Source organism: Apodemus sylvaticus, chromosome 20, assembly GCF_947179515.1.
Source record: "Apodemus sylvaticus chromosome 20, mApoSyl1.1, whole genome shotgun sequence".
Taxonomy (NCBI): domain Eukaryota; kingdom Metazoa; phylum Chordata; class Mammalia; order Rodentia; family Muridae; genus Apodemus; species Apodemus sylvaticus.
This window is the reverse complement of record NC_067491.1, coordinates 28,632,592-28,656,780: the sequence shown is the minus strand read 5'-3', so window position 1 is coordinate 28,656,780 and position 24,189 is coordinate 28,632,592. Positions and strand designations below refer to the sequence as shown.

At 40.3% G+C, this 24,189-nt stretch overlaps 1 pseudogene; it reads left to right on the top strand.

The window, feature by feature from the left end:
* The first annotated feature begins 13,356 nt into the window (after positions 1-13,356).
* LOC127670868 (thyroid transcription factor 1-associated protein 26-like) lies at positions 13,357-23,402 on the top strand (annotated as a pseudogene).
* Positions 23,403-24,189: the final 787 nt, after the last annotated feature.

Here is a 24,189-nt window from a genome sequence, read left to right as displayed (position 1 = left end):
AGTCAATTTTATCTGATATTAAAATGGCTACTCCAGCTTGTTTCCTGAGACCATTTGCTTGTAAAATTGTCTTCCAGCCTTTTACTCTAAGGTAGTGTTTGTCTTTGACCCTGAGGTGTGTTTCCTGTAAGCAGCAAAATGTAGGGTCCTGTTTACGTATCCAGTCAGTTAGTCTGTGTCTTTTTATTGGGGCATTGAGTCCATTGATGTTAAGAGATATTAAGGAATAGTGATTGTTACTTCCTATCATTTTTGACGTTATGTTTTAAATTTGATTGCTTAACTTCTTTTGGGTTTGATGAAAGGTTACTATCTTGCTTTTTTCTGGGTGAAGTTTCCCTCCTTGTATTGGTGTTGTCCTCCTATTATCCTTTTTAGGGCTGGGTTTGTGGATAGATATTGGGTAAACTTGGTTTTGTCTTGAAATATCTTAGTTTCTCCATCTATGGTGATTGAGAGTTTTGCTGGATATAGTAGTTTTGGTTGGCATTTGTGTTCTCTTAGAGTCTGCATGAGATCTGCCCAGGACCTTCTAGCCTTCATAGTCTCAGGTGAAAAGTCTGCTGTGATTCTGATAGGTCTTCCTTTATATGTTACTTGGCCTTTTTCTCTTACTGCCTTTAATATTCTTTCTTTGTTAAGAACATTTGGTGTTTTGATTATTATGTGACGGGAAGTATTTCTGTTCTGGTCCAGTCTGTTTGGAGTTCTGTAGGCTTCTTGTATATTCATGGGCATCTCTCTCTTTAGGTTAGGGAAGTTTTCTTCCATAATTTTATTGAAGATATTTGCTGGCCCTTCAAGTTGTAAATCTTCACTCTCATCTATGCCTATAATCCTTAGGTTTGGTCTTCTCGTTGTGTCCTGGATTTCCTGGATATTTTGGGTTACAAGCTTTTTGCATTTTGCATTTTCTTTAACTGTTGAGTCCATGGTTTCTATGGAATCTTCAGCATCTGAGATTCTTTCTTCTATTTCTTGTATTCTGTTGTTGATATTTGCATCTCTGTCACCTGATTTCTTCCCAAGGCTTTCTATCTCCAAAGTTGTCTCCTTTTGAGTTTTCTTAGTTGTTTCTACTTCTGATTTTAGATCCTGGATGGTTTTGCTTAGCTCCTTCACTTGCTTGTTTGTGCTTTCCTGTAATTCTTTAAGAGATTTTTGTGTTTTTTCTTTCATGACCTCAGCCTGTTGACCAAAGTTCTCCTGTATTTCTTTAAGAGATTTTTGTGTTTCGTCTTTCATGACCTCAACCTGTTGACCAAAATTCTCCTGTATTTCTTTAAGTGATTTTTGCATTTCCTCCTTGTTGGCTTTTGTATTCTCCTGGATTTCTTTCAATGATTTTTGTGTTTCCCTTGCAAGGGCTTCTAACTTTTGATCCATTTTCTCCTGAATTTCTTTAAGTATGTCCTTCATGTGTTCCTGTACCAGCATCATGACCAGTGATTTTTAAATCCAAATCTTGTTTTACTGGTGTGATGGGGTATCCAGGACATGCTGGTAGAGGAGAATTGGGTTCAGATGTTGCCATATTGCCTTGATTTCTGTTAGTGACGTTCCTGCGTTTGCCTTTTGCCATCTAGCTCTCACTGGTGTTACTTGGTCTTGTCAGTGCTGGACTCACCAGTGCAAGCTGCCCCTTCCCCGTTGGCCTCTGGTGCACAGCTTACACCCTGCACTGCCTGTAGACAGGGTGCTGCTGTCCAGGCTGTTCAGATCCAGAAGCAGGCACATGAAGGCTCCCGCTGGGGCCCGCAGGATTTATTGGAGCACACTGACTTCTCCCAGCTGGCCGCCCGGAAGCCCCCACTAGCCTCTTGAGGGACCTGGAGATGTGGTGCGGCCACCCAGGCTGATCTGAAGCAGAGAGAGTTGACCTGAAGGCTTCTGCCTGAGGCCTTGCCCCAGACTGTGTCTGTGGACCAGATGGAACCCGTGTGCACCCCCAGGGAGCTCCGAAGGTGTATGCTGCTGTGACCTCCCCTGTGTTCCGCTCACTCCGCTGGGCAGCCGATTTCCCCAACCGTGCTGGCGCACACTAGGTTAGCCTTGCCGCCCAGGCCCTGAGTCCAGGCAAAAGCCTGGGAGGCCAAGGTCTGAGCAAAGTTCCCCTAGGGCTATGACTGTTAATTGGGTCTGCCAGGTGACCCGGATGGCCGGCGTGCTCCCCGAAAGCACCGGGAGAGTCTGTTGTGCTAATAACCTCCTGGGCGGGTTGACACACAGATGGTCCACCAAGCCGCCCAGTTCTTGGGGTCAGTCCTGTGCCTTTTGGGGCCTAGACCCCTGTTTTGTTAGCCTCAGGCTACGCTTGTTAGCCATCTCTGCCCTCCCAAGCACTCTGGGTCCTGTAGGCAAAATGGCGGCGTGTGCGCCGGCCAGGGCAAAAAAAACTCCTGGCTGGGTTGGCGCCCCGATGGCCACTCGAACAGCCCAGGGCCTGGGTGCAGGCCAACGCCCGTCAGGCTCAGACCCCTGCGGTGTTGGGCCTAGGATTATGTTTGTGTACCTCAGTCTGTCCGATCTCTAGAGCCCGGAATCAAGATGGAGGTGAGTCTCTCCTGACTGGTGGGAAGCCGAGTTCTGAAATGGCTTCCATGCAGCGAAAGGCGCAATTAAAAATTCTTAATCATTACTAGAACAAATCCTGCATTGCCTGAAATTATCTTGTTTTTGCTAAACAACACGTTTAGATGCATAGTGTTTTCATTAGGGTTAGGGTTAAGGTTAGGGGTAGGGGTTTAGGGTTAGGGTTAGGGTTAGAATTAAGGTTATGGTTAGGGTTAGGGTTAGGGTTTGGGTTAGGGTTAGCATTAGGTTAGCACTGAAAGGAACATGAATGCCTTCGTTTTGTAATGTGTTTTGTGTTGTGTCTATGTCTAAGCAAGTTTCTTCCACATACAATGCATTGTACAGTTTTCTCTAAGAAATATAGGTGACAATACAACATTTTAAGGAAATACATAGTTGCAGTATAAAGACAACCATGTATGAATTTGAAATTCTTAATCTCACCTAGAACAAATCAGGTATTGTGCGGAATTATCATGATTTTGCTAAACAACACGTTTAAACGCATACTGTTTTCATTACAGTTAGGCTTAGGTTTAGTTTTAGGGTTAGGTTTAGGTTTAGAATTAGGGTTAGGGTTAGCGTTAAGTTTAAGGTTAGGGTTAGGATTGGGGTTAGCATTAGGTTATCACTGAAAGAAACATGAATGCATTCACATTGAAATGTGCTTTGTATTGCATCTATGACGAAGACAGTTTCTTCCACATACAATGCATCATACAGTTTTCTTTAAGAACTATAGGTGAGAATACAATGTTTTAAGGAAATGCAGTGTTGCAGAGTAAAGGCAACAATGTACGAATTTGAAATTCTTATCACGCCTAGAACAAATCCTGTATTCTGCAAAATTATCTTGTTTTTGCTAAACTATACGTTTAAACACAGTGTTTTCATTAGGGATAGGGTTAGAATTAGGGTTAGGGTTAGGGTTAGGGTTAGGGTTAGAGTTAGGTTTGCACTGAATAGAACAAGAATGCATTCCCTGTGTATTGTGTTTTGTGTTGTGTCTATGTCTAATCATGTTTCTTCCACATAGAATGCATTGTACAGTTTTCTAAGAAATATACATGAAAATACAACATCTTAAGTAAACACAGTGTTGCAGAGTAAAGACAACCACGTACAAATTTGAAATTATTACTCACAGCTAGAGCAAATCATGTTTTGTGCAAAATTACCTTTTTTTTGGTGCTAAACTACAAGTTTAAACGTACAGTGTTTTCATTAGGGTTAGGGTTAGTGTTAGGGTTATTGTTAGAATTAGGGTTAGTGTTAGGTTGAGTGTTAGGGTTAGGGTTAAGGTTAGGGTTAGGGTAAGGGTTAGGGTTAGGGTTAGGGTTAGGGTTAGGGTTAGGGTTAGGGTTAGAGTTAGGGTTAGGGTTAGGGTTAGAATTAGGGTTAGGGTTAGGGTTAGGGTTAGTGTTAGGGTTAGGGTTAGAGTTAGGATAGCACTGAAAGGAACATGAGTGCATTCACGTTGTAATGTGCTTTGTGTTGCATCTATGTCTAATCACTTTTCTTCCACATTGTACAGTTTTCTCTACGAAATATAGGTGACAATACAACATTTTAAGGAAACACAGTGTTGCAGAGTAAAGACAGCCACATATGAATTAGAAATACTTAATCACCACTGGAACAAATCATGTATTGTGCGAAATCATATTGTGGTTGCTAAATAACACACTTAAACATATAGTGTTTTAGAATTATGGTTATGGTTAGGGATAGGGTTAGATTTAGGGTTAGGGTTAGGGTTAAGGTTATGGTTAGGATTATGTTAGCACTGAAAGGAACATGAATGCATTAACTTTGTAATGTGCTTTGTCTTGTGTCGATGTCTAAGCACGTATCTTCCACATAGAATGCATTGTTCAGTTATCTGTAAGAAATGTAGGTGAGAACACAACATTTTAAGGAAATACAGTGTTTCAGAGAAACAACAACCATGTACAAATTAGAAATTCTTAATTTCATTTAGAACAAATCTGGCATTGTTTGAAATTATCTTGTTTTTGCTAAAAAAAAAAAAACTCATTTAAACGCATAGCATTTTTCTTAGGGTTACGGTTAGGGTTAGCATTAGGGTTAGGGTTAGAATTAGGTTTAGGGTTAAATTTAGGGTTAGGGTAAGGATTAGGCTTAGAGTTAGGGTTAGAGTTAGGACAGCACTGAAAGGAGCATGAATGCATTTACTTTATAATTTGAATTGTGTTGTGTCTATGCCTAATCACGATTTTTTCACATACAATGCATTGTACATTTTTCTCTAAGAATTATAGGTTAGTTGAGCGAGCACCATTTGTTGAAAAAGCTATCTTTTTTCCATTGGATGTTTTCAGCTCCTTTGTCGAGGATCAAGTGGCCATAGATGTGTGGGTTCATTTCTGGATCTTCAACCCTATTCCATTAATCTGCCTGACTGTCACTGTACCAATATCATGCAGTTTTTAACACTATTTGCTTGAGGTCAGGGATGGTGATTCCCCCAGAATTTCTTTTGTTGTTGAGAATAGTTTTAGCTATCCTGAGTTTTTTGTTATTCCAGATGAATTTGAGAATTGTTCTTTCTAGCTCTATGAAGAACTGAGTTGGGATTTTGATGAGGATTGCATTGAATGTGTAGATTGCTTTTGGAAAATGGCCATTTTAACTATATTAATCCTGCCAATCCACGAGCATGGAAGATTTTTCCATTTCCGATCTTCAATTTCCTTCTTCAGAGATCTGAAGTAAAAACAATCATGTATGAGTTAGAAATTCTAAATCAGGACTAGAACAAATCATAATTGTGTGAAATGATCTTGTTTTCTGATAACACGTTTAAATACACAGTGTTTTAAAACTCAAAGACCATTTAAAATGTAAAAGAACACACTTCTTGTCATAAGCACTGAAAGGACCTTGAATGCATTCACGTTGCAGTTTGCTTTGTGTTGTGTCTATGTTTAAACACGTTTCTTCCACATAGAATGCAATGTACACTGTTCTCTGAGAAATATATTCGAGAATACAACATAGTAAAGAAATACAGTGTTGCAGAGCAGACAATCATGTATGAATTGGAACTTCTTAATCTTGACTAGAACAAATCATGTAGTGTGCGAAATGTTTAAATGCAAAGTGTTTTAAAACTCACAGAACTTGTAAACTGTAAAAGAACATACTTGTGCTTAGTAGCACTGAAAGGACCGTGAATGTATTCACGTTGCAGTTTGCTTTGTGTTGTGTCTATGTTTAAACATCTTTCTTCCACATAGAATGCATTGTACAGTTTTCACTGAGAAATATACATGAGAATACAACATAGTAAAGAAATACGTTGTTTCAGATTAAAGACAATCTCATACAAATTGGAAGTCCTTAATCGTGACTTGATCAAATCATGTATATTGGCTAGTTTGTGTGTCAACTTGACACAGGCTGGAGTTATCACAGAGAAAGCAGCTTCAGTTGGGGAAGTGCCTCCATGAGATCCAGCTGTGGGGCATTTTCTCAATTAGTGATCAAGTGGGGAGGGCCCCTTGTGGGTGGTACCACCTTTGGGCTGGTGCTCTTGGGTTCTATAAGAGAGCAGGCTGAGCAAGGCAAGGAAAGCAAGCCAGTAAGAAACATCTCTCCATGGCCTCTGCATCAGCTCCTGCTTTCTAACCTGCTTGAGTTCCAGTCCTGACTTCCTTTTGTGATGAACAGCAATGCAGAAGGGTAAGCTGAATAAACCCTTTCCTCCCCAACTTGCTTCTTGGTCATGATGTTGTACAGGAATAGAAACCCTGACTAGACATCATGTATTGTTCGAAATGATCTTGTTTTCTAATAAACAACACGTTTAAACCCATGGTGTTTTAAACTCACATAACTTGTAAACTGTAAAAGAGCACACTTCTGGTTATTAGCACTGAAAGGACCATGAATGTATTCACTTTGGAGTTTGCTTTGTGTTGTGTCTATGTTTAAACATGTTTCTTCCATATAGAATGCATTGTACAGTTTTCACTGAGAAATATACATGAGAATACAACATAGCAAAGAAATACATTGTTTCAGATTAAAGACAATCACATGCAAATTGGAACTTCTTAATTGTGACTTGACACAGGCTGGAATTATCACAGAGAAAGCAGCTTCACTTAGGGAAGTGCCTCCATGAGATCCAGCTGTGGGGCATTTTCTCAATTAGTGATCAAGGGGGGAGGGCCCCTTGTGGGTGGTACCACCTTTGGGCTAGCACTCTTGGGTTCTATAAGAGAGCAGGCTGAGCAAGCCAGGGGAAGCAAGCCAGTAAGAACCATCTCTCCATGGCCTCTGCATCAGCTCCTGCTTCCTGACCTCTTTGAGTTCCAGTCCTGACTTCCTTTTGTGATGAACAGCAAAGCAGAACTAAAAATTGACTTGAATTAAATGCTATTAATTCGGGATACTGGATGCCTAACTTAAAGTGTTTTCAACAGTAAATAATGTTTAAAGGGGTATATATTCTGATTCAATCATAGTTTATATTTTTAGAGTTAAAATCAGTTTACTCAGTCCAGAGTTCCACAATTAAAAATTATTTTGATCACATAAGTACAGCTGAGGTAATTTTCTTTTCTTCTTTTGAGAGACTCGGTTTGCTGCTTTTAGAGATTCATAGAGAACGAGAAAGGAGAACAATCTTTCCTTCCTTCTGTGATCCCGCATACGAGAAGGCCACGGGCCAATGTAGATGTTGAAGTCCTCACCGCACCTTGTGTCTTGGTGACTCGTGTCAGCATAATCAGTTTGTGATTAGCAGCTAGGAGCAGGGAAGCTGCAGTGCAGTACAGTGCAGTAGCTTTATCTAATTCTCAGTTGGGTGCAAACATTCCTCCCCACAGGGAAGGATGCATTGTTAAAATCTGCTGCCTGCTTGCTACCCCTGCACACTCCAAGGCTTGATGGTTTTGCTTACAGAGCCCTCTACTGGAGGTTCCTGATCTTACTTCAGTGTCAGCTTCAATAGGTTTCTTGTGCCACCTGTATCACTATTCCACAGCAGTCTCTTATAAGAGAGACTGCAAGGCAGTATGTAAAACGGATGACCTCAGCGACCTGAGCGGCTCAGTGGGTAAAGGCGCCTGTGCACATTCCCACAACTGGAGGCTATCCTCAGGCCAGAACTGATTTCTGTTCCTTGTTCTCTGACCTCCACAGACTCACAAAGGTATGCTATGAAAACATCTGCACTAACAAGCCGTGCATACAACACACACACAAACACACACACGCGCGCGCGCGCGCGCACACACACACACAAAACAATAAACAAAAATAAGACTAAAGACAATAACAACTTAGGAAATAAGATGGAAATGAGGCAGGAGAGGTTGTTTTCAAAACATGATACCAAGATACTTCTAACCTGCTTTTACTCTTTCTACTAGATGCCAATGTATACAGGAAAACAAGAGTCAAACACACAGACCATGAGAACCTCTGAGGAAAAATGCACAAAACTTTAAAACTAGAAATAAAAGCAACGAATATATATTCGTAATTAATATTTCAAAACTACTTACCTGTTATCATATGTGAGTGTCCTATCAGACTCTAAGGAAGACACGCCCCATCAGCTCTCACAACAACACACTGCTCCATTGCTAAGATGTGCTGAATGTTTAATACCACATGCCAGGCATGGTTAAACATTTTACCTGTCTTCTGAGCAAGTTAATTTTTGCTCTTATGTCATTTGTGGTGGAAAAATCTAAGACTTGACAAGATGGTAACTGATTCAAATGTGCACACACTATCAGGACAAACAAACCACGCAGTCTGACTTTACAGTTTGCTCTTAATCCCCATGTTCCAGTAGCATGCCACACCAGGCAAAATACCAGCAGGCATTATAACAGACCTGACTATCAGAATCAGGTTTGGCAACCTCTCTGGCAGAGATCAATCTATAGCGGTATGTTAAGAGATCACACACTTGCTTATTTTTGTAGCCACTTTCTTTACTCTTCTTAATATTTCCTTCTCCACTAGAAATGATCTTGGTTCCAGAAGTTAAAATGTAATTTGGACATATGAGATAATTAATGTCTCTGAAAAGACAGTAAAATACTTGTGTAAGTTTTTTTTTTTTTTTTGTGGTATCACTAGAAACAAAGAATTACTACCATTCCATGTTTAGTTGTAAAGCAAAAGTATTTTGCACACAGCATGAATGAATGGATGATGGATGGATGCATGCATGAATGACAGCATATGTCAATGCACTTACTATTGTAGCATCATCAACTATGGAATTCTTCTAAGCCTCCATAGTGGTGGTAATCACTGAGGCCACTACGAGGACTTCAATAGTACCACTGAGCCTGTTAGGGAAGCATAAAACCTTGTTTCAGCCTGAATGCTGACAATGTTAGTGTGAGACAAGAGTGACTTAGATCATACAGAACACAATATAAGATACAAACATGTACTAGTTATAGATATAACTGCATTATAGGCATTGGGGAAATCATTAATCACATTGCCAATGGACCAGAATTTCAGGAAGATACTGACAAGAGTATTTTCTTGATAATTATCTTCACAATGATATAAAATATTTATTTCTATAAATATTCTTATTCCTGACATATTTTTCTCTTTGTCAACTTCCTGTGTTGATCAATAGCATTTCATTTTCTGTTAAAGTTAAAAAATCTTTTTATCTTCTGTGTGTCTCCAATTTATGTCTAGCTAGCCAACTAGCCTGATGCAAAATCGTCTTTCATTTGAAAATCCCTCCCCATCACTGCTATGGGTCAAACCCCATTAGTTCTAGCACTGCCACAAAAGCCTCATGGTAGTTTTCCTTTGGATAAAAAGCACAATGGTCCCCAAGTGGTGGATGAGTTGAGCATGTTTTTTCGAAAAAGGAGGTTTTTATCCCATGAAAATTTAATAAAAGTTTAAGACTTTGGCTTCTTCAATAGTTGACTACAACGTTTAATTGTTTTGAAAGGATAGAAAATAATACAGCCTAACTCTAATGACTCCAAGAAGTCAGAAGTTTAAAATGCTATCTTGCTCCAAAGAAGCTCTAATTCCAGCCTTCTAAGGAGCCCCAAACACTTCACATTCCAGAGCCCGCCCTTTAGGAGCTAGGCAAAAAGGCCTTGATTAGGTGATCCTGGCCCCATAAGGTAACTGGAAATGAGCTAATTATTTGCTTATCTTGCTTCTGTAAACTGCTTATGCCATTACCCACATCCAGGAAGGAGTTCACACAGCTATAGACCTCCAAGAAAATATGAAACTAATTGGTCCACGGAGCACAGGCTCCGATAATTTAAACTGATTGGCCTAAAAACTATAGAGTGGTACAAATAGATTGGTTTACACTACATGGGCTCTTGATGCTAAGGAATGATTGGTTTGTGATTCACGGGCTTTGTTGTAAACTTATAAAAGCTGTCCCAATTCTGCAGGCAGGGTCCACAGTCCTCTACCCCTGTGCGGTGTATGGCTGTGGAACCCAGAATTCTGGAATAAAAAAATCCTCTTGCTGTTGCATTGAGACCATTTCTCGCCAGTGATTTGGGTGTCGCCTTCCGAGGTGTGGGGCGCTGGGGCGCCCTCAGTTTTGGGGGGTCTTACATTTTAATAGTCAAAAGTTAAGTCTGTCTTACTGAACTTCGAAAATGGGTTGTGTTAAATTTTACAAACTTTGCAAATATCCATTATACTGTAATATACATATTGTTGCATAGTATGATCCAGTTATATGCTAGGTTTATTCTCTTTCTTTTTCTGTCTAAACAACTATAGCTTAATTTACAGTTGCATATAAAATGAAAAATATTTTATTTAAACATGCTAAACATGATTTTGCATGAAACAGTACATATGAAGAAGGAGTAACATGCAGATCCTTACCACACCAATATTAACACCATAATGAATACATAAATACAGTCAATCATTCTAAAAGCATCTTACCATTGAAGTGCATTACATTTGGAAATGAAATTAAATATAAAACTAGAATTAACCATAATAGTTGAATTTAAAAAATCTTTACATAGCTTAATTTGTTCAGAAATAAACTATTCAATGAGACAAACTTAGAAACACATTTGCTAAATTAAAAAAAATAGATAAAAATCAAAGTAATTCAGTGGTGCATACTACTGTGAAGTTGTAGTCATGGACACTAAAATGGCACGAAGACCCTCAAAGCCCACAGCATACAACAGATAAAGAACAGGGGTGGGGGGAAGTCAGGGTGAAATGCTTTCCACATAATCACGAGGACCACAGTGGGAAAAGACCGTACTTGAGGAAGAAAAGGTTTATGTGGCTAACATGTCACAATCAGTCCAACACTAAGGGAAAATGAAGTGGGATCTCCAGCAGTCAAGTCCCTGAAGACAGGAACTGAAGCCAAGGCCATGGAGGAATAAAGCTTCCTGGCTTTCTGTTCACTGCTCTAACAGCTTGCTTTTTATACAACCCGGGACCACCTGCTGCACAAGGGTAGCACTGCCCACAGTGGGCTGGGCCCTCCCACATCAATTCTTGAATAAAGAAAACTTCCCCAAGACTTGTCTGCAGGGCAGTCTGATAAGTGCACCTTCTAAATTAAGGTTTTCTCTTCCCAAGTAATTCCAGTTTCTATCAAGCTGACAAAACTAACCAGCCCACTCTCTATAATTCCCGCTTGTGGGAGAGAGAAAAAGGGAACCCTTGGAAAAGCTGACTGGGCAGATCAGCCAAAATGGCAAGCTCCAGTCCAACATGAGATCCTGCCAACCATACGAAGGGTGTGGAGAGCAACCAGGAAGACACTGGACAGCAATATCAGGTCTTAACACACATGCACACCCACATGCATGTGCACCCCTCACAACAACATACATATCTGTTGGGTTCCATAGCTGCCTGCAGCTATTACGAAATGGGTTTCTGGAACAGAAGCTGAGGGATAAATAGGGAAGGGGCGAAAAGAAGTATGGCCAAGACAATATTCACTGATCAAAGCCCGAAACTTTAATGGCACCAGACCTTTTAACAGTTTGGGCAAACCCTTCCCCCTAGACTCCAGGCTGAGTTCTGGTGGAAGTTTTCTAGCTTCTCTTGGAGGTCCTCCTCTTGACTGCTCCCGCAGCTGGGTGGGTCACCTGCTTAATTCAGGAATTCCTAGACCTGGAGGAACAAGGAACTTAACCTTTACTTTGAGCACTCCACCCTAAGTGGAGCAGGATCCTGGCTATCTGAGAGAAGTTAACCTTGACCATAGTCAAGTATACTCTTAGCACTCCACCTAAGGATAAAAATTCCTGCTTTAACCTACTTCCCTATTATGTCCTAAGGGCAGATTCCTGCCCAAAGCCAGGGATTGTCCTTGACCAAAGTCAAACTCTACCAAGTGCATGACTGCCCCAATATGGCTCTGTAAACATATCCACATGTACGCACACCACACAAGCACCAACACGGGGTAAAACGTTTCTTTTAGTGAGGAACAGCTTGATTGTGGAGCAAACAGTAAGGATTTTATTGTATAGAATTTGAGAGAATAGCTGGAGAATGACGTAACAACTGAAACACATACATGTTTTATTTAAGGAAATATTCCATCAGGTAGAGACAAAGTTAAACAAAGTCTTGCTCTGCACTTAAATGTTGTTTTCTTGGTTTTTTGTTTTTTAAAGTCAACAAGAATCATTTGTTCAACAAACATTTTATGGAGTATTTAATGTATGCCGAATATTTTCCCACATGTTGAAAACCATCTATTGTTAAGGCAAATATGGTTCCTGCTTTCTACAAGTTTATGTACCACACTATCAACGCAGAATGCTATGGGAGCAAACTGAAAGGTGCCTAACTCTCCAACAACCAAGAATGATTTCAAAGAAGCAATATTTCCTAAGTTCTATCATTATAACACTCCCCCCATCCCTACCTCCACCCCCGCGGCACTTTGCATTTACAGGATGCCTCAGAGAGGAAGTTCACTAACCCTGACAACACCTGGAAAGCTTGGAAGCAAAGCACAAGCAATTCCAGTAGCTGCTATTGTTCCTTTTTCTATTTCCAACCCTCCCCGCCGCCCCAGAAACATGGGAGAATCTAAGTTTCTTAAGGGTATGAAACTCCAGAGCCTAGAAAACACTCAGGCGCATAACATATATAGAAAGTACAGTTCTCAAACGAACTAGCGACCATTCCAAACTTTCACTATCACCATCCTCATCCAGGATGCAATCTTCCTCGTACCGATTAGGAACAAACTCTTATTGGTCTCCCAAGCTCACTTCAACCTTGTATGGTCGTCACACAGTCTTTTGATGTTTTCAAAACTAAATTGTTAAATAATTAAGTGAAGGAACGCCTCTTCCCTGTGTTGACTACTGTATATTGTGGAACTCTACCAACACCCAGACTAGAACCCAGAGAGGAGCCCGCCGGTCCCCGCCCACCCTCACTATTCACAAGCCTCCAACTCATCAGCTGGGGACAGATCCTTCAAGTCCCTGCCACTTCCTCTGAGTTCCACCAGGGGACGCACTGACAGCCGCCCCGCCCGCTCCGCCATTCCCTGATCCCGCCTCTGCCTCCTCCAGCTGAAGCGCCTCTCGCGCCTCGGCCTCCGTCGCCGACTTCCTCAGCGCGGCTAGCACGCTCTCAGGGGGCAGGTCGACCAGTTGCTGCCAGACCGACTTGGTGTAGAAGTCCACCGTATGCGCGCTGGAAATGGCCAAGGCGCCCCTTGGGAAGCCCAGCAAGTCCTGTAACTTGGCGTGCAGCGTGGGCAGGTCTGGGGTCCCGGGGAGAGAACAGGCCGCCGCCGTGACGCTCGCCCTCCACGGCTGCAGGTGGCGCCAACAAGGCCGTACGACACCTCTCTACCCGGAAGCGGCACAGGCTGAAGCAATCGAGCTCCGAGCACGCACTAGTTTGGGCGGTTCTTCTTGATTGCTTCTGCCTGGTGACGTATTATGTCGGCGTCCACTGTACTTCTAAGAACCCGGTGGTGCGAAATGGCTACCGGGCGGCCGTCTTCGAGGTGGCGGGCCGGAGGATTTGCGACGCATGGGTAAGGGACTCCTCAGGTCAGACTCGGAAACCAGAATGGGAAACGCAGGAACTGGCGGCCGAACCACCAGCAAGCCTTCCTGGGGAGCGTGCGCGAGGGTATGTAAGGAGAGAGCTGTGGAGGTTCCCGGCTTGGAAAAAGTCCAGGACGTAGATTCGGTTCAGCTTGAGACAGAGGAAACCATTCCTACGCCCTCCAAACCCGAGAGTTTCTCAGTCCTTTGGGAGAACCGGACGGTGCTGTCAGCTTAAATCATTTAACGCAGCTCTTTCGTCTAAGCGGGAGCATGGAGCGTCTAGGTGCACTTGTCTACGTAGAAATGGACAAACAGACATCTATGTTACAGCAAAGGAAAGAGAGCAAGATCGAGTTAAAAAATACACTGTCCCGAAGCTTTGATAAGTAAAAAACACCTCAGTAGCCCTCCAGGGTCATACTGTTGTTGTCTTCCTTAGATTTGATGTCTTTGTAAAGCCTCTCAATGCACGTCAAATGGTTAAGTATTTTTTGTTCAATCTAATAATAATTGACATGTTCAGAAATTCTTACAGTATCTCCCCTTTTGTTGTTTTATGTTTTATTGTGTGTCGTTGTGTTGTTTGGGAAATAAGTGATTAGTAAATTTCTCCAATAATAGATTGTCCTACCTTATTTTTAAGTATTTATTGGAGACCCAAGTGAGATTTTGTGTGAATTAAAGAAAATGTAATTTGTAGATACAATTATAAATTCAAGCTAAGCAGTAAAGATTTGTTTACTGATTAGCAGTACTTAGAAGTTCTTATGCGATGTCTAACTACTGTTAGTATTATATTCAGGTATATATTAATGACCTGCTCTTCATCATATCATTAAATGTGTTGCATAAATGCAATCTTTAAAGCAAAGCCAAGTAATTCTATCATTTGAATATATGTAAAAGAAAATAAAACCCTTCATTTCTGTTAAAGTAATTGTGACTGATATCCTTCAATGTTAGGACAAGGTTTTGCATTTCGGAGAAAACTGAAGGTCCAGCAAAATTACAAGAAATTGCTGTAGAAGGTGAAGAAAGCACCAATCTCATGGGAATCCCAGTTCACGGATCATTACCCAGAACATCTGACACCTCTATCTAGCTGAAGAAGAAAGACTCAGAAAACAGCAAAGAAAGGTTGGTCTGCTTTTGTCAGAACAAGTTGACCAGCTTTTGCCTGAAGAGGAAGGCAACACTGAGCAAACTTTATGCAAAGAGCAGTTGAGTGATTTCCAGCCTCAGCCAGAACTGAGCACAGGAAAGTATGCACTTTCTTCTTGGGAAATTCTTCACTTTAAAAGTAAATAATGTGTTATTGAAGACACAGAGAAACTTGTGTAAGAATTAAAATTTTTCTTAACACATTTTCCAAGTCATGTAATAATATTTCATGGAGTATCCCCTTTTAGTGTTCAATGACTGAAATAAGCTAGTTGAGCAGACATGACGAAAATCTGACATGAGAATTAATAGATCTGAGTTTTGAATTGCAGATCCTCAAGAATAAGTCATATAATCGGACTGTAATTAAACCCAGTATTAATGTGTGTGTTTTAATTTGGGGTTGGAGGCTGGGTTCGATGTTGTAGATCTGCAAGCCCAACATTTAGGAAGCTGAGACCAGACAATTACCAGTTCAGGCCAGCATGGGCAACATAGCCATATACTAGAAAAATAATGTAAGTGTGTAGCCATTGGCACTTTGGATTGTAAAGCCAGACATCCCATGTTGGTATACCAGTGTCCACTATGATAGGTAGGATAGTATAAGATTATTTGAGAGCCATCCCGTACACCATCTTTCGCAGCCTCAACTTGGATCATGTTCTCAGTGAATGATGTTCCTAAAGCATGACAGTTTGTCATGTTCATTTATATCAAGTATTCTAAAACATGCTTAGTATTTGGTAACTTTATGACTGCTAATTGCTGTTCTCTGTATTTTAATTTGCATTCTCTGCAAAGGGTACAGGAAATAGTTTGCAGTAAATGAAAGCCAAGCAAGGGATGGTTTTATATACCTGAAATCTTCCCAGAAGGCTGAAACAGAAAGATTGCTGGTAATTCAAAGCTAGCTTGTACATAGTAAGATTCCATCCTATTACACAACAAAAATATTTAACACATGGACTTTTTCCTGGATGAGTGCAGGCTCATCCCTGTTAATTCCTGTACTGAGTACTGAAGAGGCTTAACACGGGAGGACCGAATAGTTAGAGCATAGACTAAGGTAGATGGTGAGTGTCAGACCAGCTTATGTTACTTTACCTTAAAACAAAACTGTCTTAACCACGTTGATTTTATTAGAGCTAGTTTATAAAACTATTTTCAAAGCTGGGGCAATTATCAAATGCACAAGACATATGCAAGATCCTGGCAAAATCCCATCATGCACTGGGGAGGGAGTTACAAAGTCCCATATGTTGCTTAATAGATTTTGGCAATTGATGACTGGGTAGGGGAATCAGTCTTCTTCAGACATGCCCAAGAGACTCCCCATGCTCCAGTAGATGGCTCCACAACCATGCACATGCACATGCTGGCATCAGGAAGTGGACTACTCCATTTAGTAAAAATACAAAAGATGCACATGAAGCTGGGAGAAAAAGGTGTAGAGAAGTAAAGGATGGGGGAGGAATTGGAGAAGAAGAAATGGTGGGTAGGCTTGATCAATAATACTTTGTATGAATGTATATAATCCTCAAAAACAACGTTGAGCATTATTTGTGTTGCAAATGAGAGCAAAGTATACAGTGGGGATAAAGGAAGAAATGAGGGTTGGTGGTGTTTAGTATTCAGTAGACTTCTGACAGGGAACAGATGAGACAGGTACTGTCTGGTTTGTGGAGAGCCCTTTCCTCAAATACAGTGGTGAGCAGTCCCTTAGTCTCTGTATATGTCACACACTGTGCCCAAAGCTACAGGAACACTTGCAGGCATGAGAATTAGAAGTGAAGAATGACACTCTATGGGTCACACTCAGGTTTTCAGGAGTAGATAATAGAAGGAAGCAGAAAGCCTATTGGATATTTTGGGCTGGGAGATGAGTGCTGTCTTGGTAAGGACGGTTTGGAATGGTGGAGCAGAAATTGCTTGTCAGAGAGTCGAGGAGTGAATGGGAAGTCATGACTGGTTTATTCTTCATGCAGAAATTTACTATGAAAAGCTAACCATTATTAGCTTGCTAGCAGATAGACTTTGGTGATTGAAGACGTGCATTTATTTTTAACTCAGGAGCTGCTGGAATGGATTATAGTTATGATCTGAGAAGGTGAGACTCACAGGGAAGGAAGGTTGTTACTAAGTCGGGTAACAAGTGACACACTAGCGACTTCCCTTTCCAAGAGCTCAAGGTAGTTCAACAGCGATTGGAGACTATCTAAGCTGGATAACTAGTGGTAAGAGGAGGAAACAGACACAAGGTGACGAAAGCAGTCACATTGAGGTTTGTTTATACCTCTGATGCATCTGGTACTTCACTTACCACTTGTATTAACAGTTCACTCTCCATCCTTACTGAGCTTGTTGAATATTTCTCCCCAGATCTTCATTTACCACCCTCTAATCTGCAGTCATGACTATACTGTAGCTTTTTTGGGCATTTCCCTTTTGTTGTTGCTGTAGTTGGAATTGATATTCTCTTCATGCTACCTTTGATTTGTATTAGCGAAGCTTTTGTGTATAAATACTGGATCTGACATAGTAGCATAATTTTGGCTAAATCATTTTTAAATGCTTTAACTTACCTTTCTTAATCTATCTTGCAAGTTCTGTGACGTTTCCAAAGAAAACTTCGAACCAGAAGGCACAAGAAGAGTATGAACGCGTACAAGTGAAGCGTGCTGCTAAGACATCCGTAAGTCCTACTTTGTGGTTATTTAGCCTTGTTTCTCTTTCTCTTTAACATGTGAGCAAGCTATGCTTCTTAGTGTTGCTATTGCTACATAATATTATCTGATTTAATACTTATTTTAGGGTTTACTCAGTAGACTTGTAGAATTGTACAATATTCAAAGTCCTTGATTGGCTCAGATAATCTTAGTAGGTCAATGATAAGATTTGAAAAAACAAACTAGCAAAAAAAGTTGGTGGTCTATAATATCAGCATCTGTGATGTTTCTCAAACTATGGCCTAGGAATTGGGTTCTTTAGCAAGTTCCTTGAAATAATCTTATGTGCTGTAAATTTCAGTTCTTAAGACCTAATTAATCAGAATGTTGATGATTTTCTTAATCTAAGAAAATTAATGAATAATTTTTAGACCTTTCTTAAGGCAGGGTGTCACTATGTAGCTCTGGCTGGCCTGGAACTCAAAGATCCCCCTGCCTCTGCCTCATCATTGCTGGGATTAAACACTTGCTCCACCACATCCAGCTTCTTATCCTTAAGTTTGTTTAAAATAAATACATGGTTAACTGATTTTAAGTAATGTGATGTAGCATGATGAGCACTTGAAAATTTGTTTATAAAACCAAGCTCTGCCACAGAGTGGTCCCCAGCACGGCACTTCCTTATTACTGAGCTTAGCCCTAGTTTACCAACAAAGTAAACTGTAAGTTTTTTAGGAGGATATGTGCTATAGTTTCACAAATTGCATGTAAGATTCCTTGCCAGTTATAATTCCTTGTAGTTACAAATAACTACAAGTCTAATGTTTGTCTAGTATATCATTTTGAGGCACTCTGGACCAGAGATGAAGTACAGTACAGCGTCTTTTCATCTGTTACCTTGAAGCTAGTAAGAATGTTGGAGTGCTTGATGAATAGTGGATCTGCAGAACTATTATCATTTTGAATTATAGTCCTCTATACTTAGATTTGAATTTTTATCATAGCAAGTGAAATGACTCGTGTCTAGCAGAATGTTTTGTACGTATATAGTAGGTAAGTAGCATTTTCTAAGTTAAATCTGTGAATTAGTTAACAACAGCAAAAAAATACAAGTACGGTTTACTAGAAATGAACTTTTTACCAGGATATTAACAGTTAACCTTTAGAAAGGATTCATTTTTTCAATAAAGAATTAGAGGGCTAATTCGTTAGTGGATTTAAACAATGAAATTGTTAATTAAGTATATAATTTCTCAGTGAAATCATTAAACACTTATCTTTTTCTTACATACAAATGCATTAAGTACTGCGCTGACTTTTTTACCATGAGGTACTCCTTATATCATGATGGTATGAAAGCAAAGAGGACAACTACATCAATTCCCCTCTTAAACAATATAAAAGATTATCAGGATAGCAGAGCCACAGCAATTTCAGAACAATTTCTGGCCTATATTTCCTGCTTATGACTAATGAAGATCGTGTGTTTATGATCATAGGAATACGAAATGAGAAAGCAAGAGAGAGAAGAGGCTCAGAAGCTCTACAAAAAGAAAAAAATGGAAGCTTTCAAAATACTGAGCAAAAAGACAAAAAAGGGCCAGCCTAACCTGAATTTACAGATGGAGAATCTTCTTCAGAAAATACAAGAAAACAGTTAAAGCAGACACTTTCTCGTTAAGGATTGAATTCTGACTGACTGTTGCTTCCTTTTGTATGTGTATCAGGAGCCTCAATTTGTTGACATCAAATGAATTGCTGAATTATTTTTTTGTTTTTGTGAAAGAAAATTTTCTATATATATTCTCCATCAAAAAATGACTTTAATCCTGAAGATGTTTAAAAACTTCAGTGGAATTTATGTGAAATAAACTACTTTGAAATAGGCCTGAGCTCACAGGGAGACATTTCAATGATGTGAACATGTTTCAGTTGATTAGGAAATTAACCTTAGGTCCTTGCACGGGTTTGGCAGCCATACTAACACAGAACTCTGTTGGAGCCCCAGGAGTTTTGAGATGGGGTTTCTCTGCAGCTTATAGATCTCTGCTCTCAAACTTGTGCTCTCTTGCCTCCACCAGGAGAACTGGGATGTCACACCCCCACTACCAGTCCTGATAGATTATTCATTGTTGAAGTTCATTTTAATTAAGGGAAGGAGTGACTCACCTTTGGAGTTTTTATTTATTCATTTTTAGTACATGGTACAGGAAAGAGGATTTTCTAGGCTACCTGAAAGTAGAGTAAAAGAGTTTGTATCTCCATAGTAAGACAGACCTAATACATTTGATTTAGGAATTGAATTTCATAGAAGCATTCTGTTTAATGGAAACATTTGTTTAATATCTTTTAAATAATGGTAGAACCTCAACATTTTCACAGCAATCAAGTTCTGTATTGTGACTGTGTAATATTGTTGGTACTTTTGCAAGCTGAGAGAACCTTTCTGCCTTCAGTTGCCACAACTAGAATGTCTTGACATTGTAAGCAAATAGACTGCACAGTAATGGTTATAAAACTGTGTGCTTTATAAACGGTAGCAAATACATTCTAAAACTGTCTTAAAGATTTTTAAAAAGCTTTGTGTGTTACAGCCTTCATCCTGTGTTTAAAAGTTCAGTAACATATTGAGGAAATACAAAACTTGCTCCCTGCATGGAAAAATAGTGCTTAGAAGTGTGTAATGCGCTATTGCTTCTGAACAGCCCAGAAAGCCATAATCTGATTAAGGAAGCACACACAGTAAGCAGTGTCATTGAACTCCTTTATTCAAATCTCTGTTCTAGAGTCTTCAGGCTGAAACAGAGATCTGGTCCTTCTAAGATTTAAGTGAAAAATCGGGTGAAGTACCTTTTACAACAGTATTGAGGAGAGGTCTGTGTTGAGGTTTGTTTGCTTGTTTGTTTGTTTTTGTTTTAGTCTTGTTCATTTGTTTTTATTTCATTTTGTTTACATCCAAACATATTTTAGGACAGCAATCAGCGTTATGTTCAAAAGAAAAGGTTCAGACTTGAGTGTGGCAAAAAAACATACTGCTCATCTGAAACCTCTACCCTGAGGTTTGAATAGCAGAGATTGGCTCAGTAATGGTTCTTAATTCTTGTGCTACACTCCCCAAAGCCTTAGCCAAAGCTTCTTGGAGGAATTTAGTGTAAAACAAACAAACAAACAAACAAAACCTAGGGAAGCTGAGTGTGGAGGCTGAGACAATCCAGTTGCTTAAGGGATTAGTTGTATCAGCCGTGTACAGAGAGAAAAATAATTGTAAAGGTAAATGCTTAAGAAAAGGCTTCAAGGTTACTAAAGCTAGAGACAAACTAGAAGTGTGGATATTTCCTCTTTATTCCTAAGTGTCCCTCCCATACAGAGAAAATATTGTCTCCTTATTGACTGACTTGTTCTGCCTTGGGACAGTATTGTAACTTAAATTTGACATGCTGGCTGGTTTAGAGGATGTATCCCAACCCACCCTACTTGTATATATATTGGATGTACATATACCACATTATCTCTATGTTTATATGTCCAAGTATGCATGGGTGCGGACACCAACAGTTGAAGCCTTCAATCACACAGAACCTAATTGGTTTAGAGTTTCTCACTAACCTTCAGTCTTCCTGTCCCTGCCTTCCCAGCACTGGGGTTCAGGAGCAGGTATTGGGGAATCCCAGCTCAGATCTACCAACTTGGACAGCACAGAAGTCATTTTACTGACTGGGGCATCTTTTGAGGTGTTTGCCTAAGTTGGCATCAACTGGACTTGATCTTCCACATCCCTAGGGGCCAGCTAGTAGCACTATAGGCACATGTCAGTGTACTGGACCAGAGTATATATACTCTTGATCACCATTCTCATAAATTATAAAAATAAATTCTATTGAGAAAGGATAAAAATGGGGATAGACACAAAGCAAGGAAAAGGCCAATGTTTTGAGCAGTGTAGTAGCTGAGAACTTGTTCTGTAGGCTGAGGTTACAGCTACAGGACGTTGCTCGTCTAGCTTGTCAAGGTCCTGGGCTAAAGCCCCAGTGCTACAAAACAAAATATTTAAAATATTAAGCCACATATGTCCATTACCAAGAGAAGACTGTAAAAGGATAACTGTGAACATGAAGAAGCTTTAGATGACCAGAGAATGATCTCAGTCTTTGAATTTACCATACACACAGGAAGTTTTGCCATAGTTTTAATTTGTAAAAGTGCAGTAGGCTTTTCATTGCTTCCTTTTGTGCCGCCTTCTCTTCCTCCTCCTCCTCCACATCCTCCTCCTCCTCTTTCTCTTTTCTTTCTCTTCCAACACCTCCCCTCCTCCTCCTTCCCCTTTTTTCCTCCTCCTTTCCCTCCTTTTCTTCCTCCTCCTCCCACTCCTCCTCCTCCTCTTACTGACCCCATCATCATCATCCTTTGTGAAACAGGGTTTCTGCATAGCTTTGGCTGTCCTGGAACTATGTGGACCAGGGTCGCCTTAATCTCACAAAGGTCTGCCTGCCTCTGTCTTCCCAGTGCTAGCTTAAAGGCGTGTGCCACCACATCCAGCTTTCTGCACTCATCCTTAAAGGATTGTAATGAGAGTTTGACCTGACTTCAGAGCAGCTTTATCTATCAGAAAAATAGTCTACAGAAATGGAGTGTAATACTTGGCCTCAGACAAGAAGTGATATGTGACTTAAAGGTGCTGGACATGGCCTTCATCTAAGGCACAGAATCTCCTCCCAAGTTTAAAAGCAAATAAACCTCTCTGGCTTTATGCTTGAGACTGTGGCTCAGGAAAGCTGGTGTTCTGGGTGGCTACAGCAGATGGCAGCCAAGGTGACGCTTGACAAGCTCTACTAAGTATGCTAATATCAAGCAAGGTACAGACTGCTGTGGCTTGACCTTGACCTATATTTAAAATGCACGTATGAACAGCAGGGGCTCATCAGTGGCTTCCAAAACTAGATAATAATCTTAATTACAACCCAGATTCAAGGACAGAACAAAAGATGGTAATTGGATACGCTACACATGATCAGTGCTTGCTGTTTTTATAGCTTCAAGACAGATGCCTGTGTGCAGTACAGAGCTCCAGAAAAGTTGAAGGTCTAGCCTGTTTGTACCAGTCACTGAATTGCAGTGCACACTGCTAGAGTTTGACCATTGTAAGTAGGAAAGAGCCAAAGTAGTTAAAGGGACCCAGTGGTTGGCATGGTATCACTGTAAATGCTCTGCTTTTCAAGGCTGCACTAGTATCTCAAATACTCACTGCCTGAGAGGAGAGGAGAGAATCAGTCTGCCATGCCAAATGTAGGAGGATGATAGATTTAACTCCTTGTTGACAGATGCCTTCCAGATTAGTTTAAGTGTGCAATCGGTGTGAATGCCATGCTATAAGAGCCTAAAGCCATCATCAGCTGTCTTGCCCGTCTAGATCCATGACTTTCGACTTCAGAAGTTCTGATTCGGATTACAATTGGCAAAAGCAAAAACTGAGTTGTGGGGGTGAAATCATGTACAGAAGAGCCGCCTTTTAAATGAGGGTATGAGACAAGTGTGATGAGCTTGGGTGTTTTATTAATGTCTCAGGCCTTTCAAAAATCAAGAGACACTCCAGACTTGGTGTTGAATCAGTTTAGCTTTTAAAGAGCTCATGACTCATGTTCATTCTTAAAATAGACAATGAGGCTGAACCCACTGAAATCTCTGCCTGAGGGTTAGGCACACTTTCGGCTGTGTCACGTGAGTGAAACATGAAACTGGGGAGGACATCAACTTTTTTTAGTTTTTTTAACTTTTAACAGTATGAAAGTGTGAATCTAGGGGTAATTATTTTTTTAAAAAATGTTGACCTAGACGATGATTTCATATGAAGCTTTTACTTTATTCCAGGAGCCTGATTAGAAAAAACATACAGAATTGGAAAGCATAAATATTTTCCTTTTTTATGTCCCCTGGAATTTCTGCTTTATTTGAATAACTTTTATTAAGAACACCACCATTAAATCATTCGTAGGGCTGCCAGCTTCACTGAGACGTGTCATTAAACACATAACTGGATAACTTGGTGAGTCTGACATACATCTGCACATGAAGTCTCTTTATGGTCTCCTAGCATCAGCTTCAAAATATTCTTCCCGACCCTCTGTAATGGGTCCCCCCAGTAGCCCCCATACAGATTCAAAGCAGCACCTGATCATTTCTTGTAATCCAGTCTTCATTTTCAAAATGATAACGATAATAATGATGATGATAATAATAATAACAACACCAAGGGTTCTATACTGTGCTCTAGTTTGCAGTTTGTCTAGTCAGCACAAATACTTGTTAATTCATATGTGTTACTGCAGTGTTTGCAAATAGTTTGTTTCTACTGAAACAGAAATATTTTACTGGCTAGATATACTCTATCCATTCAGTTGTTGCTTGTTAAATGAGCAATGCTCAGTGTTTAGCCATAACAACTGAAGCTTTTTTTTTTTGGGGGGGGGGTGTCTAAGTCTTGTATGGGTCAGTAAATTTGAAGGTACCATGTGGTTGCATCACATGGTAGAAGGCTTTTTTTCTTTTTTTAAAATTTTTTTTATTCGATATATTCTTTATTAACACTTCAAATGATTTTCCCTTTTCTGGCTTCCAACGAGAAAGGGACACCTGGGTTCTTTCCAGCTTCTGGCTATTACAAATAGAGCTGCTATGAAAATAGTGGAGCATATGTCCTTATTGCATGCCGGGGAGTCCTC